Source organism: Falco cherrug, chromosome 5, assembly GCF_023634085.1.
Source record: "Falco cherrug isolate bFalChe1 chromosome 5, bFalChe1.pri, whole genome shotgun sequence".
Taxonomy (NCBI): domain Eukaryota; kingdom Metazoa; phylum Chordata; class Aves; order Falconiformes; family Falconidae; genus Falco; species Falco cherrug.
Window position 1 is genome coordinate 23,822,632 of NC_073701.1, and position 14,448 is coordinate 23,837,079.

The window sequence follows — 14,448 nt, forward strand, 5'->3', positions numbered from 1 at the left end:
CGTTCATCTTAATTTTTCACACTCTGCTTTTATTTCTGACTTCTGCTATAACGGTCAAATTGACAAGAGATACTCTATTTATTTGTCACCATTATTCCATTGCATTTGCTTCCAAACCCAAAATTAAACTGTAACTCTTTTGGTCATAATGTACATCCAAAAAACAAATTAAGAAATTAGGCTTCAGCATAGTCCCTCATGAACTTGCCAGGAATTTGGGATTCCCCCACTTCTGATTTAAGCAATAAGCTTCATTACAGTTTCCTTTGAAGAGAGTTGTTTGTTAGAGAAATGTGTTTCAGAGCAGAGCAGATAGTGTACTGCTATATAGAGGACTACCACATCCCAAACACCTGTTAACAAACATTTCCCACGCACAGGATTTGTGCAGTTGAGCCAAAGTCAGAGAGAACCTGACAGACAAAAGGTATTAGAGTTGTATTATTCAAGCCATTCAATTTTGACATTGCCTGCACCAAACCTAACTGATGTCTGCAAGCCTCAGGTTTTTCACTTAAATTTTTTTTTAGGTGAAAGCGATGTAAAAAGTTTATTTAATTTACTCCTACCTGTTGCTCCTGAATACAGTCACAGGAAAGTTCCATTCAAACCACAATTAAGCCTGATCACTTTCAACTGTCACTCTATAAATGCATTTTTTTTCTCTCTAAAGACACCAAATCAATTTTAAATTACACCTGAAAACACTCTGCACATCTATAAAATTTATAGAACAGTAATAACAGGCATTTTAAGTATCATATGAGAATTTCAGCACATAGGTGAAGCTTTCCTCCCTACATAAGTCTATTTGTTTACAACTCAAGAAAGTAATGGACACTTTGGATTTCCTCAGTTTTCTTGATGGCACTTGAGCTTATGACTTTGATTTCCTTGGGATGAATGTAACATATTGACGGCAAAATTAGCAAATAGACTCCCCCATACTTAGCTAAATCCAGATTTCTAATATTTACATAAAGGGTCTGCATGGAAAACATTATTTTGTGAACCACTTGAAAGCTACAGGATAGAAAACACAGTGAAATGTGGCATTGTGTATCAGTCTTACCTTTCAGCCTCCCAATATTTGTCAATCTGTATCAGATTTAAACATAAGTTCAACATACGTACACTATACAGTGTATTTAAGTACAGTAATTAATTTTCCCTCTATCTTCAGCGAACATCAATTTTAATTCCTGAATTCACCTGGATTCCATTGCTTCTCACACGTCCACTGTAGCGTTTCAGTATCAAATTCATGAACTCTACTACTGTTATATCATACAAGTTTCAATTTCAGAATTATTATTTTGGTCAATAATGCATGAAGCAGAATATAGCTGGTACCTGACAGAGTTGGGCAGACTTGCAAGCAAAGAGACTCAGGTACTCTTTTTGTATATTTAAAAGATTATTTCATGTGACAAGAAGCATTAGAGGAACATCTGATGTATAAAAAAAAACATACCTATTAAATTTCAAAAACTGAGAAATCTTAGGAAGTCTTACAACTAACCAGCCATACTGAAGAATGGAAGTCTTTTTTTCTCCTTTGGAATAAAGAATCTGAAATCTGCTCAGTAACAGCATTCGTTCCTACAATGCCTTTAGGAAGAAATGTTGAGTTAATTACTCAATTAGAGCATATTTACTTTGTAATTATAATGTCATGTTCAGTCATATTTAATTGTTTTTTCCAAAATACCCAAAGGCAACCATCCACATCATGGGCAGAAAACCTGAAAAATTTAAGATAAATAACAATACCTTTTAGAGAAGTGTATTTTAAACATATGATAAAGCATCCTTTAAGGTTTGATGGATCTCAAACAATATCTTCCTTGAAACAATTAACTCTTAAGATTTATGTACAAGATGCAAAGAATGTTCCCATGGGGTTAGTCAGAATTTTTGGTCATTTCTAGGTCTGGTTTGTAAACTGCTAAATCTCCAGTCACCCTTAAGAATTACTTTATTCTAATCTTCCGGGTTTTATCAAAGCAACGAATTTTTCCTGTCTCTTAACTGTGCTAAGTTTGTTGGTGTCCAGCTGTGGAGACTGATGAATCTTGTGGATTTATTTTATTTCCTTACAGGTGCCAGGTTAAATACCACCCACCTGCCCCCTCCACCACACACAGACAGACAGACAAGGCTTTAACTGGTACTCTGGTAACTCCTCCCAGCTGTTGAAGGAGATTCAACTTGCTGGTCTCTTTTCATGGATTATGAATGTTTTGCCTGCTGAAACAGCCACTGTGATTTAGAATTTAATATCTGGGACTAAAAATACCACACACAGAGAAAAAGGAAAAGTACAGAACTCCTCTGTAAATACATAGTCTTAGAGTTCCTATATAAGCTTCTAATACCCCAGAGAACATCCATTAACAGTTATCGCAATTTTATTTAGTCCATAGGGAAAAAGGGATGTAAACCAAAGTTAGGACCCTAATCTTGTTTGGATTCAAGACCTATAGCCATCACTCCCGTGGCGATTTTATGTGTGGGTATATATATCCCAACAGTAAGTAATTAAATTCAGCTAAACGTTTGTAGATTATAGCAGGATTCATCTATTGACCTGCTGTATTAACATGTATTAGAGCAGGGGTCCTCAAACTACAGCCCCTCAGGGTCCTCAATCCAGCTCCCGGTATTTACAGACACCACCCCACCCCACCCCCAACCCCCACCAGGGGTTGGCGGGGGGAAACCAAGCAGCCACAGATGACTGCCTGCCATTTCATCCATGTGCCGGCCCCCTGGTTAAAAAATTTGAGGACCCCTGTATTAGAGCATTAATGTGAACGACTCATAGATTTCTTCTACCTCATCATTACATGTGCCAGTCTCTGTAGCCACAATTCTGCATGAAAGCTATTCTAGTACAGTGCAGGAAAACAACCCACTTACAAACACAGCATGTCTATCGGAGCAATTGAGACTCCAGGCAGATCTCATCTCACCTATAAACTTTGACAAGATTTCTAAAAACCAAGCGAACTACTCTGAAACTCATGTGATGCGTGGAGGCAGAAGTCCCTCAAGTACTTAATCTCACGGGTTCCACAAATGGCTAGCTACTATGTCTGATTAAACACAGAAACATGGTAGCAGTTTATCTATTGGCTGGTATATGTCATTTAACTCTCCATCTTAAAATATACACATATAAATATATAGAGTAAATATTAGGAAAAAAAATGTTGATTTTTGTGTTTGCTTTTTAATGTGACGGTAGCTAAATACCACAACAGGCTGCCCAGTGAGTTCATGGAAGCTCTGTCCTCAGAGACATTTAAGATTTGGATCTTCAATGGACATGGCCCTGAGCAACTTCATCTAATTAGACCTGTTTTGAGAGCAGGGCATTGAACTACCTAGCCTCTGCAGGTCTCTTCCATCCAATCCCTGCTCCTTAGAATTGCAATTCTTTGCAGTGAACCACTTACTATTGAGAGCAGTGTCTCCTAGAACTATCCTTTCTGGGAAACATGCCTGGGAAGGTGACATACAGAGCAGACCACCTTCAAAACCATCATCAGTGGGTTCCCCTCAATCTAAGCTTCTCTTGAAGATGAAGCGTGCTAATGACCTTTCAACTGTAGATCATAATAATTCAACCTTGGTATCTTGACAACTGCAAATATGACAAAATAAAGACAAACTGTGATCCCATCAGATCTTCTGTCACTTTCTATGACACATATGTTAATCTTTTCTCCTTGTTTTTTCCCCACCCCACCATGGACTGTCAAATTCAACGATCCAAACCATACAACCTCTGAAGTTATATTTAGGTTTCTGGAAGAAATCTAGCAAGGCCTTTTGTTCTAGAAATCTATACACACAGTACAGTGACTATTCCAGTGGAAAGAGAGCTATCCTGAATCTCTCTCAGACCCTTAATGAAGTTTATATCACTCTCATCATTGTGTCCCATTCATAGAAACTGACAGAAACTCTTTTGAGGACTCTTTCAAAGATTTATATATACTATTGACTACACCCTTACTTATTCCACAACAACTTTGCAATAGCAACAGGTGCCCTTGTGATCATATAACTTCATCTCTGCATTTCAGAGCTCCCAACAGGAGCACTCTGCCACCTAAAACTATACCTACTCTTTGGCAGAAGCACCTTAAGCTCATCACCATCTTCTCTGCACAGAAGACTGACTGTGACTTCCTCTTCCATAAGAGAAAAGGGAAGGAGGAGCTTAAACACCCAATGCCTTTACTCCAGTAAAGTAAAAATACTCATTATTTTTAAAAAAAAACTTCCATTGGTAAGATTACAAGGGGAAAAAAAAGTCACTTTTGTGTTAGTTAATAGATGAACTACATTAAAAGGAAAAGTATTCAGTTGTAACCAATATGCCTGAATGGTTAATACTGTCTTCTTTTCTTGAAATTGATTATGCTAAAATCCAATAATAAACATTTTGATTTATATACTTTCTCTAAAATTCATCTCATCCCCACTATCAAAATAAAAAACAGTGTTTCAGATAAATGATTGACTCAAATATATCGGGTTTGTCTACAGTCTTAAATTAAAAAAAAAAACACAATTGAACCATTTAATAACATTATGTTTTGTAAAGCATATATCTGCCACTGATAAAAGCTTTCTTCAGTGCTGATCTGATTTGTTGTTTTCAATAATTTAAGAGGGACTTTTACTGCAGTCACATCTGTTATGTTGGTTGATAGACAATAAATTTAGAGAACACATTTGCTCAGAAGATCTTGTATTTGCTGTTCCTGAACTTCAGTAAGTCTGTTCCCTTGAATTAATTCCCAGAAAGGGTTAAACAAGACAGTTCCTAACAAGTCAAATGGCCATTATGACAATTCATACTCCCACGAAACCTAAATTTAAGAGTGATTGCCATTCAGGTGAATCCTATCTGAAGCACAGATGTAGACTCATTTTCCACAAAAGTGAAAGCAAGCCAGCCAAACCTAAGCATACATAGTTATTATATTGCAGTTATATGACACGCTTTCTAAAGTGTTTTGAAGAAACAAAACAGAAAGGTGAGGACAAATAATTAAAAATAAGTATCTCGGTAGGCTACATTGATTCCACATGGCAAGGGTGTGTCACATCTGCTGCAGTGAACTGCACAAACGTTACCCAAAAAATATATTCAGTTGTGGAGCAGAGATGCAACCGAGAGAGATTCATAAAGGTGTTTTCGTTGCAGAGCAAGCAGTAGCTAGGTCTTCACAAGTAAGTGCTTGTGATGGCAGAAGCTCACAAACTTCAGGAAGAATCAGTCAATAGGAACACTGATGACCTAACCCAAACTGGTCTCTATGACTGGAGACAATTTCAAAGAAAACCTTTCAAAAGTATATGCCTTAAATTCCATGCCTTTAGCAAGACACTTAAATACTCCTTTTAAGGCTAGGAAATAGTCGAAAGTACTTAAATACTTTTCTGAAGACTACTGGCAACTTTCACAAGTGCGTGCAGTGCACTGTATTATGCAGAATGTTTAAGTACTGTTATTTAACATTACATTAAATATTTTTACATTACACTGCTATTTCATATTATATTGAATTAAATGCTTTACACTTACTGAACATTCCAAGTACTTTGAAGTAGAACATCATACTTTATAAACACAAGCTTTTATTGTTAAATCCATCAGGGTTGGCATTTTAGTGCTGCATTTTAAAACTGATTCAGATTTTTTTTCCCTTGAAAATCCTGAAGATAAGCTGTTGCATTATTTATGCCCAAAACTAATGCCTATTCTGACAAACGTTTACAGCAAAACGAGAGCACAAAAACAAATACTTAAAACCTAAGGCTTGGTTTGCTAATCTGATCACTTTGTCACCATGGAAAGAGCATGGTTTCTCCTACACGTAAAAGCATGCCCCTAAAAATATTACAGGAAATAAAACCGGCATTCTGAAAATAGAGCAGAAAATTAAAGCAAACATCCAACAAATTCTAGTCTATATCGCCAATGGTTTTGTCTTGTAGCACAGCATGGGACTAATTTCAACCCTTCAACTGAAATCAGCTGTAAAGTGTACACAACCATCTCTGTATCAATACCTGCAAAGTTAAGGGGAATATTTGTGGGCTCGACCCTTGCTTCAGGTCAGAAAACACATTAGGGACTGTGCCTGTGCCTTGACCCTCTCGCTGTCAGTAGGCTTCCGAGAAATAACGGATATACTAATTAGTTCCTAATTTAACAGCTGCAGAAGATAAAAGGACTATGAAAAGACTCTCTTACAGGGAAAGATTTCAAGAACAGAGTGCGTGCAGGTTAGGAAAGGAGGTTGCAAGAAGACCTAATTACGGCTGACAAATACCCAAGGGAGTCCTTTTCTACGAGCAGCAGGTAGAAGTCTGTTCAAAATACACGGTAAGGACAAAGCCCAAAGTCATTATCTGGAATTGCAGGAAGGGTGGCTCAGGCACGGTATCAGAAACGCCTTTCCACCCAGAGAATCGGCACTACATGGAACAGGCGACCTATCGGGGGCTCCTCACGCCCAACGAACCGTATCCCGGGATAGGTACGCACCTGTCCGTGCTACATCTGGCCTTCCCTCCCTCCCGGCGGCGCGGGCGGCCCCGGCAGCGCTCCCGGCAGCGCCCCCGCCCGCCCCGCCGCCCGGCCCGCGGCCCTGCAGCGCCACCTCCCGGGAGAGGGGCGCCGGGACCCCCGCCCGCCCCCCCCGGAACTGCCCGCCGCGGCCGAACGGCGGGTTTGTTGCATTTCCGGGCTGGTCACCGCATCGCACCGGGAGACATCCCGCCGGGCGCCGGCGTAACGAGGTGTGCGAACGAGGCGCAGCTGGGAACTCGCAGCGCCAGAGGCCGGGGTGACTCATCCCGGTGCCTCCCGTGAGAGGGCTGCGGAGCGTGGGTTTGCAAACCGATTTTCCATTGCGAGAGCAAGTTCTCAAAGTATTATGAGGGAGCGCATTAATGATGCCCATCTAGGATTCCACCCCATCCCACATGTGCATTAAATGGGATGTAGTGAGTTTTGAAAGCTTTTTCTGGTGCTTGTCGGGTGGCTTTTTAAAAATATCTGGATAAACACATGTTCTATGGTAATAATGAATAATTAATTGTTATAAAAATACATTCCATTGTGTAGCAGAAATAAACACTGAAAAGCATCTCGGCATCAACAAATAATACTATCGCTCCTGCATCTTTGTGCGATAGAAGACTGCAATGAAGACACAGTAGACTTCTATTTCAACATCCAAAAAAATGAGGAAATTCTTATTTCAGGATGAAAGGTTTTTAGTTCTACCAAGTCATAGTCAAAAGTGTAAAGCAAGTATATCACAAGCCTACCCAAACTAGGAGTGAAGAAGTCAACAAAGCACTTTCAAATACAATTCCTCTTCCCCACAGTCCTTGCAATCTAATGGCTTCTAGCACACTTCATTTAGCTAAGCCACTGTTACACCAGTTCTCCTGAGCATAAGGCTATTCAGGTGGACTGGTAAGGGGCTAACTGAGAACAAATACGTGCAGAAAGCAACTACCAGCCAAGGCCTATCTGTGTCAGTCACATTTGAAGAACAGATACAAATTTGTCTTGCATCGGTTGTACCTGGAACATTCACCTTGCTACCAGCAAATGAAAATAATGCAAGAGTAAGGACTTACCTAAATCAACCCCCCCCTCTTATAGCCAAGGAGCAAACTAGGATCACAGACCTAGCTTTACAATCTATTCCTCTTTCTTATCTCTACCTTGCAACTGGGAATCTGTGGTTGCTTTAATTACTCCATTCCACATTGTGATTGGTTTGTTCCCATCTCCTTGCCACCAGGTTTTCTTGGCTACTGATGAATTTAACATTTCAGGTGCTGTTTGCACAAAATAAAAATAGATTGTAAATAATGGCAGCCTGAGCACTATCAGGGAACAGAACTTTCTTCTACCCAGCTGATTTTCTGTTTGCTTTAGAAGTTGCTTTCACCTGTGAGTAATGACACTCTGCATCAAGTGACAGATGCAAAACTGTTCCTCCAATTATATAATCACTGCAGCTGATAAGGAGGGAGCTGGATTTAGGTTGCCATAGTGTTGGTATATTGCTATGGAGGCTGAGCTCTTCGTCCACTTTATCAGCTCTAGTCCAGGAAGACCAGCCCAGTTATGACTGCTGAATGCATGTGCTGCAGACTCGCTCCCACTTGGAAGGAGCACTCTGGATTAGGGGCTGCTTCCTTTCCCCTCCCACCTCATTTTGATAGAGTGGCTATGGTTAGGGTTGCTGGGTGTTTTGGTTTTTGTTTGGCTTTTATTTTTTTCTCTTTTTAATCTGTATTAATGGGAAGGAGGGTGGTGTTATCTCTGAAACCCACTGCTCCCCCACCATTAAGGGCTGCCACAGTGCTAATGCATCACCCCAGCTACACCCTCGGCCACCTCTGCAAGGGGTTTGGGGGCCCTTGCCAGGCTGCTGCCCCCAGCACCCTCGCACCCAGAGCAGGTGTGCAATCACGGCGGGTGGGGACACGTTTGCAGGCTGCCAAGCTAGCCCGGGTCGAGGGAGGGGCTGCCCTGTAGGGCAAGGCCGAGGGTGAGGAGGGAGGTGAGGAAGAAGCTGGCCGTGGCTGGGGGGTTCTGCTGGCAAGGGAGAGGCAGCCCGCTCCCGCTGGAGCACTGCTCCTCTCTTGCCGAAGGGAGGGAATGGAAATGGCTCTGTCTGCTCTGCAATACCGACGTGTGTGTGCAGCCAGGGCTGGGAGGGGAGGGGGTGACAACATGCAGGTAACAGGCTAAAAATAACTTCAGGAACGGCAGTTCTGGGTTGGGCGGGGGAGGGGGGGGAGGCTTCTGGAGTTTGGACAAACAAAGTTTTACTACAGGGAATAGGGGGGGACATTTGGTAATGCCGAGGAGCAGCAGCACGCGTTGGTATCCATGATGCGGGCAACCCTGAGAGGAGCTGGGCGAGAAATCGCTGCCCCAAGTAAAACCCAACTTCAATTTTAATGCAGGCGCTCCCCTCACGAGGTGTCCCTCATTCTCCCGGTATGTGCGCGTGTATGGCGTATATGTGTGTAAACAGATAATTCCCCCTTCCCCTCCCCTTTCGTGTGAGAGATTAGGAATAGCGTAAGGGAAGGGCTCCTCTCCCGGTGTTTTAGGCAGCCGTACCCAGATGGGGTTAAGAGGACCGGGACGACATTAATTGGGAAAGATCCCCTAATCCCGGCCGCGCTGCTGGTTAATCTTCCTCTGACACGGACGAGCGGGCTGCTCCGCGGTTTCACGTAGCCCCCGGCCACAGCGCAGCGCCTTCGCCGGGCGCCTCTCCGCCTTAGAAGGCGACGACGGGGACTTAAAGCAACTTTTCTTTGGCCGGGGCTTCCTACGAAACATCCTTTTCCCGAGGGGCTGGGGGGGTCTCCCTGCAGCACACCCGGCTGAGGGGAGCCGTGTGCTCCGAGTGGAAACCGGTGTCAAAGGCTGCTCTGCCCCGGCCCCTCCGCCTGCCGCTGGCTGTGGCAGAGGCGGCAGCGGCTGAACTGAACCGAGCGATTACGGACAAAGGGTAGGGGAGAGAATGGTTGCTACATTCTCGGAGGTGAATCTCAGGCTTACCTTGATGGTTTTCTTCGGGAATGTACATCCTCTTGTTTTCATTGACCATTTAAAACGAGTCCAGATTAATCCCTCCGAAAATCGGCTTGGTAAAATTCAAGGAAGAATGGAGCTGTAGAATTTCCCCTTTTATTATTACCTGATTCCCATTATTGCATCAAACACCAAAAACTGATCCTTTCCACTACTGCCTCCTTTAGTGAAATTGCAATGCATCCTCAGTACATCCGGGCCCCTTCCAAGAATTTAGCACAGCACCTCTGGCTGTTAAACCATAAAAAAGAACAGGAAGGGGGGAAACGCGAGAGAGGGGGGGCGGGGGGGGTAAGCAAAAGCAAAAGCATCCAGGACAAACCTCTGAGGGTTAAATGTCTTTTTAAAATCCACCAACTACAAGAGTAAGAAAAGGAGGAAGAAGGAAAAAAAAAAGAGAGAGATGTTCAAATGCTGCTGCTCCTCCTCTTCAAAGCCATTCTGAGCGCGTTGTGTTGGCAGGGAGCTGTTTCTGCAGAGGAAGAGAGCACAGTCCCAGCCCCTTACTCCCTCCCCTCCCTCAGCGCGCTCGCTCCCCGCTCTCTTGCCGACAGACAGACACACTGAACGCTTCCAGATGTTCCAGCTGCGGTGGCTGCACGCAGCCCCCCGCGCACGGCGTTAGGAGCCGCCGGACTTGATCTGAAAGTTTAACACGCTGCCTGCCTTCACTGCGCCTGCTGGAGCCTTGCTACAGACATGACGTCAAGGAGGCGAGCTGGAGAAGTGGGGGGACAGGCGCGGGGAGCGGCGGCGGCGGGGCCGGGCCGGGGGCGGTGGCACGGCGGCACGGCGGCACGGTGGCACGGCGGCACGGCGGCACGGTGGCACGGCGGCACGGCGGCACGGTGGCACGGCGGCACGGCGGCACGGAGCCGCGCTCGCCGCCCGCCCGTGCCCAGCACCCCGCGGCAGCCGGCGCCGCCGTCCGCCGGCCCCGCTTCGATCCGGTTTCTCGGTGCTGTGGGCTCTGCCCTGCGGTTCAACTACCGAACGCGACTGTGCGCTGCATTTCAAGGAGGACGGCACCGTTTGCCGAAGCGTTACCGGCGGCATCGCGTGCGAGCGTTTAGCGAAACGGCAAGAACGGGCTGCGGCTGCGTTTGCTCCGTTACGAGCAGGCAAAGACCGGCACTGGTGGCAGGCAGCAGAAGGGAAAGAGATACCCAGGGATCAGTTGCCCAGACAAGAGGATGCACAGATGTTTAAACAGATTAATCAATCTAGGATTTGCAAAATCCTTGGTGGAAACACCAAAGTGCTCTGTTGGTATCCCACCACTTGCCTTAATTATTATGCCTGTCATTTGGCCCTCTGTAATTGAAGCCTTCACAGAGAGCAAAAATGACTTCTTTAAGATGAAATGTGAACTGAATGCAGTACATGTTAAACATATCTGGACTCTCCGAGCTGCCATGTTAAACAAGAGATGCAGAGTTCAAAAACACCCCTCAGGAACCACTGCAGAAACTGCCACAACCTGAGAAACTAAACCGCTCTGACAGCCGTGGAGGTGAATGTCTACAATGCTGTGTCCTACATGCAAATCCGTGGCTGTCAGTTCTCATGATAACAGAGTACCAGTTTAACATCACATGCATGCAATACTGCTTGTGGAACTTAAAACACAGTAGTTCTTGCCTTTCAAGTGTTTTTCCATTTCAACTAGAAAAAGAGTATTTTAAAGTTGGTAATACCCCTATAAAGGAATTACTCTCAAACAAACTTAGTGCCTTCCCTTCACATGGATTTCAGTGCAATGTATCAAATACCCGTCTCTTTTTGAGGCTTTCCCCCCACCACTTTAAATGAGCTGTCTCTCGGATGGAACTCAAACTGTAATAGAAAACACCACCACCTAACAGATTTAGGCAAAGAAACAAGAAAACAACACATCCACTCAGAACTACAAAAAGACTGGAATAGATGTAAAGCACTTACCGAAAACTGGATGCAGCCAAAGCACTTTTCCTAAAAAAAAGGTCTTTTTGGTTTCTAATAACCACCGATCATCACAACTTCTGTATTAGATGCTATTCAAAGGGTAATTCACCAACAACATATTGCCATTGACAGCATGTAGAGATGCAGCTTTGTTTCTGACTCAGGAGGAAGAGTTCCTCTGAGCAATTAAAATACTCTGTCCTCTATTCCCTAGTTTTTCCTCTAATAATGTCACATGCACTTACCCTGTTTAACTTACCAGATCAAGCAAGATCAGAGCCAGAAGTGGAATGGCAATACATTAGCTTTCATTTTTAATTTGAGTTGCCTTTTTCTTGAAAAAAAAAAGTCCTGGCTTCACCATTATAAGAAGGACTGAACAGCAAATCCTTCGCTGCCTACATTTGTTGTGCAAATATATATTTTATTTTTCTCCTTGTGACCATAAATCCTTGCCATTTTGGATTGTGCTAACTCCATTTTTTTCCAGCCATGAGTCAACCAAGAGTTGCATGATTCACCCTTGCATGGACATAATCTCTGGGGAAGTAATTAAGGGCATGCTGATCACTCTTGTACAGAAATCAAACACCAGTGGGGCATCTGTAAATATTTCTTTTGCCCTCTTTGGGTCACATTCTCAGCTAGCTAAGGATTTATATACAGTATTAGTTAAATACTTAACATCCACATAGCCTTGCTTTATGCCAGCTCACGTATGTATGCAGCCACATACACAAGCTGTCCCTGCCACCTACAAATCTTTTCCTCTGTTCTTTATCCCTCTCTCTCTGCCAAGCTCCCACAGTAGGACATAAGTTGGGCCTATTACCAAAAATCAATTACAGAAGAAAAATAGAACAAGAAACAAGAATATTAGCTGGCATTAATTTCTTCAGCATAAATAAAATTCTACTATAACTTGAGGTTTCCTTACTCAGCAGTTCTGATGCAAATAGTTTTCTATACAGAGAAGCGGAAAGAAACCGATTGTAGGATTAAGATGGAAAGATCCTGCTAATGAAGGAGGATCAGGTGGCATGAGTGAACATCACAGCTTCCCCAAAATCATTTGTACTGTCAAAGTACACTACAAGATGAAGTCCATGAAAGCAGGTTTGGTAAAGATGTGGCATTTGAAGTAAAAGTGCTTGTAATATTTTTTTCTTAATAACATGATGACTGAAACTCACATTTAATAATTCTCTCAGGAAAGAACCCGAGGTGTTGCCCTCCACAGGAAAATTCAATGGGCCTAAAATTTGTTTCTTTCCATTCTTTACACTTTTTTTCCATTTTTCATATAGGTAGTAGAGAAGGGATTTTATTAGGGATTCCAGAGCTGCAGCTTGGAGACATCAGGGAGGACAACTGCCTTTCCCTGCATGGCCTCTGAATCCTGTGCTCTTCAATCAGGTACATTCTGGGCCAGGACTCTAAAGGTAGAACATACAGCTTAAGTAAATTAGAAGGCTTTCTATTATTTTTGAATGACCGATACTCTGAAAAGCTTTAAGGCCTTCTGAAGAGGGAGCACACTTAGCCTTCTTCAGAGTTAGATCCACACACATGCAGCCCAAAGGTGAGTATACAAGTGAGAGAGAGATCTTGAAAAAAATTGTGGAAGAATTATTCCTTTAATACAAAAAATAGTTAGAAAGTTCTTAGTCCTTGCCTGATACAGCAGCCAGCAGATTTGGAGGTAAGATGGACAGTGTAATCATCAGAAACAAGGGTATCTCACACCAGGCTGAATCTGTGCTTGTAGACTTCCTCTAAGCAGACGACTATAGATCGGACAACTGATCCAATGTATGTTCAGCCTTAAGCCAGCTCTAAAGTGGAGTTACTAGTTTTCGACCCCACAGGAATGCTAAGAGGAGATAAATTGTTCTCCAATTGCTCTGAGAACAATAGTAATGATGGCCATATAAAGTACCAAGACAGAGATTTCTGAAAAACAGCTATTTAAAGTTACAAAGTGTCAAAGATGATTTGTAGGGTGCATGATGTGAACATGCAACAGTCCATTCTGCATGTCAGGAATTTTTTGTTCTGTGTACAATGTAGTAGTCATTCCCATTTACCCAGCCATATATAGAGTATACTGGGCACAACAGCTTTTTCAAAATCCAGTATCAAAACCTACATCCATCTTCAGAACAGAAATCACCTCAATAGGTTTCTCAGGAGAATGTCTCCTTGATTCAAAAAGGGAGAGTTACTGGCATGCTGTATTTAAAGATGGGGCTAGAAAGCAGTGAGATGAAAACAGACAAGAGCATACAATAACTCTGCATTGAACTGTCTTTATAACAAAATTATGTAAAAGGCTCTTTTAAGCAATCTTAGTACTTTTAAAATTATCTAGGGTTTTCATCTGGCCTACTGCATAACTTGTCTAGCTATTTAATTGCTGTAGATTATGTTCACACTATTTTGGCAGTAATGTCTGTTACTGTAAAATAAAAAGGTAAATTATTCAAAAGTGGAAAATAAATTTATTTAACCCCAGAAACAGTATTAAGGCTCACATCTCACATACAAATGTGATTCTTTCCAGGGCCAGCTCAGAGAAGTAGTGCCAGAGTTCTTTATTTTATATTATTTTTATATTTGTCAGCTCTTTTTGCTGAAAGGTGTTTTTTTTTTCCCAGAAGATTTAAGGTTTTGCACCTCTGCCAACAGAGAAGGCTTCCCATAAGAATCAGCACTTTCTTGTACTGAAAACTATGGGATGATATTTTTTTTTGTCACTGATTTAAATAAATGGGATCTAAACAAAGTGCAATCTTTGCTTGAAGACTTTGACCTTCCTTTTTCAAAGGCTAACATGTAAATAA

The 14,448-nt window shown here is 42.7% G+C and overlaps 1 protein-coding gene across 1 annotated transcript in view; it reads right to left on the reverse strand.

Moving 5' to 3' along the window:
• Positions 1-14,448, reverse strand: part of CACNA1C (calcium voltage-gated channel subunit alpha1 C) — a 493,743-nt gene that overhangs the window by 435,379 nt on the left and 43,916 nt on the right. The window lies entirely within an intron of this gene.